This window comes from Argentina silus, assembly GCF_951799395.1.
Source record: "Argentina silus genome assembly, chromosome: 7".
Lineage (NCBI taxonomy): Eukaryota > Metazoa > Chordata > Actinopteri > Argentiniformes > Argentinidae > Argentina > Argentina silus.
This window is the reverse complement of record NC_139661.1, coordinates 23,178,333-23,183,332: the sequence shown is the minus strand read 5'-3', so window position 1 is coordinate 23,183,332 and position 5,000 is coordinate 23,178,333.

The following is a 5,000-nucleotide window of genomic DNA, read 5'->3' as shown; positions in this document are numbered from 1 at the left end:
TCTCTCTCCATCCGTCTACCTCCCTTCTATCTCCCTTCCTCCCTCTCTCTACTTTGGCCTGAGCTGCCTCACAGAGAGCCAAGGTCACCTAAATTGATTTGGTTCCTGAGGTGGAATCTGCGGCAGGTTTTTAATTGCATTTCTGTAACACACACACACACACACACACGGACACACACGGACACACACACGGTTTTCCCCTGAGGATTCTCCCTCTCTTCTTGGATGCGTAACGCATAAGAAATGTTAAAATAATGCAGATCTTTTGCCCTTTTGTGAGAATATACTTATGGCTTTAAACATGTATTTTTTTATTAAACAACACACATAAGGTGATATGATTATACACTACAAGAATACAAATAATATTATTTCACACACATAACATATATGTAAGGTATTTGATTAGGCTATTCATCACCACATGAATACCAACAATTAACATACAGGATAAGAACAAAAGGGGGAGATAAAACTATTGAATTAATCTAAATCCACCATTTGTCTACAATTAGTCTTGATATCTCTGTTATTTCTCATTTCCATAAGGGGTAAACACTTCAAGTCAATGTTAAATAAAGTTATATTGTGTTTACTTTGAGTCACTCTGGCGTGACGAAAAAAAAAAGAAAAGAAAAAAGCCTTCTGGCATTACGACTGTCAATGGACCCTGATCTGAGCATTGATTACTTTATCTTATGATGACTGATGTTCAGATGATTCACTTACTTAAACAAATGTATTTGTTGTAAGTCGCTTTGGATAAAGGCATCTGATAAATGCCATAAATGTAAATGTAAATGTGAATGTGAATGTTTGCCCAGTGGGCCCAAGGATATAACTTTATGCCTCTGGCTTGTGGCTTTGAATTCGTGACATGATCAAATATGTTGAGCCTTCATTTCCTTATTAAATGTTAAGAAATTATTATATATACACTTTCAAATCACATAAGACAAATGACAGCCTACAAAACGATTAGCCATAGAGCGCATCTCTCCCCCTCTGTGACCCTCCTTCTCTCTCTCTCTCTCTCTCTCTCTCTCTCTCTCTCTCTCTCTCTGTCTCTCTCTCTCTGTCTCTCTCTCCCTCTCTCTCTCTCTCCCTCTGTCTCTCCCCCCTCTCTCTCTCGGGCGGTGAGAGGACTGTGCATTCCTTCGCACGGTCACAACAGCGAGGGTCTGCGAAAAGAAAGAGCGCCCGTGGAGAGACACAATATTATCTATCGGAGTGCCATCAAAACAGACAACATGCAGGTAAATGAACTCAATGTACTTACACCATCAGAATTTGATGAGGAATATGACTTTGGAATTGTTGATAGGATCCTGAAATTGTGTGTAAAGGTGCATGTTTCACACTTTTACGAAATGCGGTAGGCACAAAAAGGTTACTTGGTGGTTTATTATCCGTCCTTTGACAGAGTGCTGCCCTCGTCTCCCGACAACACATTTCTTTCTCCTTGAGCCAACGCTGAGTTTGGAGTGAAGTTACGTAATTGTACAGCGCTGGATGTCACCTCGAGCTTTTGCGCACACGGCACAGGGACCCTCTCCTCCCCTTTATGCTGCTTCCAGCAAGTGTCAGAAAGAATCTTGTCTCACGAATGGAGTGTGTGTATGTATGTATGTATGTATGTGTGTGTGTGTGTGTGTGTGTGTGTGTGTGTGTGTGTGTGTGTGTGTGTGTGTGTGTATGTATGTATGTATGTGTGTGTCTGTGTGTGTGTGTGTGTGTGTGTGTGTGTCCTCCGCAGCTGGAACCTCTTCCCTTCGCTTGGCCCCATTGTGATTCATGCATGAGTTTTACATCTCTTAATAGTCTATTTTGGTTTAGCACAGAGCACAGTATTATACTTCTCAAACCGCTGTTTGGTTTAATCCAGACAGAGACGGGTAATTAGGGTAACACCAATTGATTGATTACACACTTCATCAATCACAGGTGGGAAATTAGCCGTCAGAAAGGCTGAGCCTCTAACGCTTAAGAATTTGGAGATCAAAAGAACCTGGTTTCAGCTCAGTGGAAAGCTTCCATGGTGGAGCGGTAACCTCTCCAGTAACCAGCGCTCTCTCCAGTCCAGTCCTCATCCACAGAGAGCAGTGTTTCTCATGTTGTTCACTCCTGTTTAAATGCTTCCTAAGCCTGGGCCCTGGCTAGAAACACTGGGTTTGTTTACTTGGTGGGACAGAAGAAAGCTTCAAATGCTCCAGGTGGAGGGCAACACAAAACCCTCGGAGCAATCCGCTGATTGGGACCAGAGGTTGTTCTCAGCCTGGGTGACAACCAAATGTACCTCCTGTGATTGATGAGCTGTAATCAATTGTTTAATCTATCAATCAATTAGTCATAAAGTAGAGGGCATGTGTATGTGTGTGTGTGCGTGTGTGTGTGCGTGTGTGTGTGCGTGTGCCTGCTCTATGCATGTGTTGACTCGTGACTTGGTGATTTGAGTCATTGTGGTGTGTTAGACAGCACCGGGCTCGGGGGGGGGGGAGGGGGGGTTTGTTTCTGCTCTTGGCTCAGAGAAACCTTCTACACACACGGCTGACATTTGAATGAGCTGTTTATGTCAACAATAATGAGATATGTACAGTATGGTTTCTGTCTGATGAAGGTCATGTTGACAGAATCATCACCATGGTTATAATCTTTATCTAAGTAGGGTCCAGTATTTCTACAGTATGGAGAGAGAGGAGCTTCAGTACGGCTGAGGTTCCTATTTTAGACAACACCTCTTCTTTTGATTCTGTGAAGCTCTTCCTCTCACAGGACACATTTGTCCCGAAGTAAACGTGCTCCTGCAGGTCAATGATGCTATGTTATTTAGTTATGAATAGAATCACAGTCATCATCAGAAAGGTTACATTGAAACCCAGACATGTTTCCACTGCCACACACACACACACACACAAAGACACACGCATATATATTTACACATACACACCTGTTCAATACAGTAGGTCCCAAGAGAGGCAGACATCATGAATAATTGAGGGGTTTGGTAACCCCATCCTGTAGAGAAGGAAAGGGGAAACAGTTGATCTGAGCACCTCACACTTCTGTCCCTGGTTTCAATACTTGATCTCCAACCACAATTTCAAGTGTTATGAATCTATGAACAGAATATTATGGATCTCACTAGGCAGGGACAAAAGCCTGCACTCTCTGCTTAAATCACTTTGATCAATATCTTCAACAGATATTGATCTCTGATAGGGCTCAAGACACACACACACACACTCACACACACACACACACACACACAAGATAGGGAGATAGATCAGCGAGAGCCTTGAGAGAATAGAACCAGGAGGAATGATTGGTTGTTAAAGAAGCCAAGGCACAATGCTGATCAATGAACAGTCAATAGAGTGATTAACATCTCCTCATGGGCATTTTCAAAAACTAACCTAACTGACATTGTACAACGGTTGTGAGAATATTGTTTTTGAAAGTTTAAGTGTCAGAAATGGAAACGCTGGTCTCTGTATCTTTTGCAGTGTTGGATTGACGTTGTTATTTGACAGTTGCTGGTTTAGTCCCGTGTTGGTTGGAATGAACAGTTTATTTTTTTAATATATATATTTTAGGGCATTTCTGCTTTATTGGGATAGAGACAGTAGAGATTGACAGGAAGGACGGGTGAGAGAGAGGAGGGACGACATGCAGGATATGTCGATGGCCGGAATAGAACCAGGGACCTTGCGCTGATATGGTACGCGCCTTAGTGTGCTACGCCAAGTTTCAAGTTTCAAGTTTCAAGTTCATTTGTTACGTCTCGTACACGAGTGCAGGGAGTAAAATTCTTGGGCTCGGTTCCATGACAATGCAGCATACAATACAAATAATACAATAATACAAATAATACAAATAATACAATAATACAAATAATACAATAGTACAAATACGCAGTCGTGCAATGAGGTAAGGACCAGACAATAAGTGACATAGTACAGATAAGTGAGATAAGCCGCTGGAATGAACAGTTTATGAACACTGTTATGTGATGTTTATCTGTCAAAGCCGACTGCTCATGATCTAACGTTGCTACACGGTTGCACAAGGGTTGAAAATTAATGTTTTCTTAACATTGGCAGTTGACAGACAGCATCATCTCACAGTTGAAAATAACAGTTAAAATGTTTTAAAATAGTTAAAATGTTTTAAAATAGTAAAAATGTTGCCTGTTTATGTAAATACAACATTAAACAGCACCGTGAACTTCCTAACCAAATGGATACGTAGACACAGAAAAGAAGGTTTGACCTGTTCTAGTTTTCTCCCCCTCTACTCCACTTATGTGAGCCATTGACATGACATCATCTTTTACAATCAGGATTCCATTTTACAGTTGAATTCACTGTTCTCTCTTACTGATGTGTCCTCACTTGGGATTCAAACTCATAACCTCCCGTATGACGTTGTGTTGCCTTACCTTGTGCAACACCTGGTCAGTCTAGGTTTTAAACGACACCGTCATGACTACATTTTGGGAAGACCGCTCATCCAGGCACCACGTTTTATAAATTGGCCTGGGCGCTGTTATCCAGTGATTCAGTTAATACACGCCAACCATTGATTTAATTGACTCTAGATAGCAAAGATTATACACCTCCATTAGACTCAACAGTTAAGAAGCTTAAAAAATGAAAATACATAGCCTATATCAGTAATGGGATAATGTAACAATACGAGACACTCCACGCATATGAGATTAAAACAGAACCATAATGAGAACATTAAAAACATTTAACAAGAGAAAGTAGTAAGCTTAGTAAAAGAGGATCAAGTTCAGACATGAACAAGAAAAGCTTTTCTTCTTTGCAAATGTTCAACATATCCAACTATTCTCTGTGTTACAGAATGTCTTTACAACCTCAAGGAAAGTGTTTCCCAATCTGAACCCCATTATTACTATTTTGTTGCAGCAGTGGACTAGTGGCATTGTGGACAGAACTATAAACCAAAAGGTTGTGGGTTTGAATCCCAAATGGTGT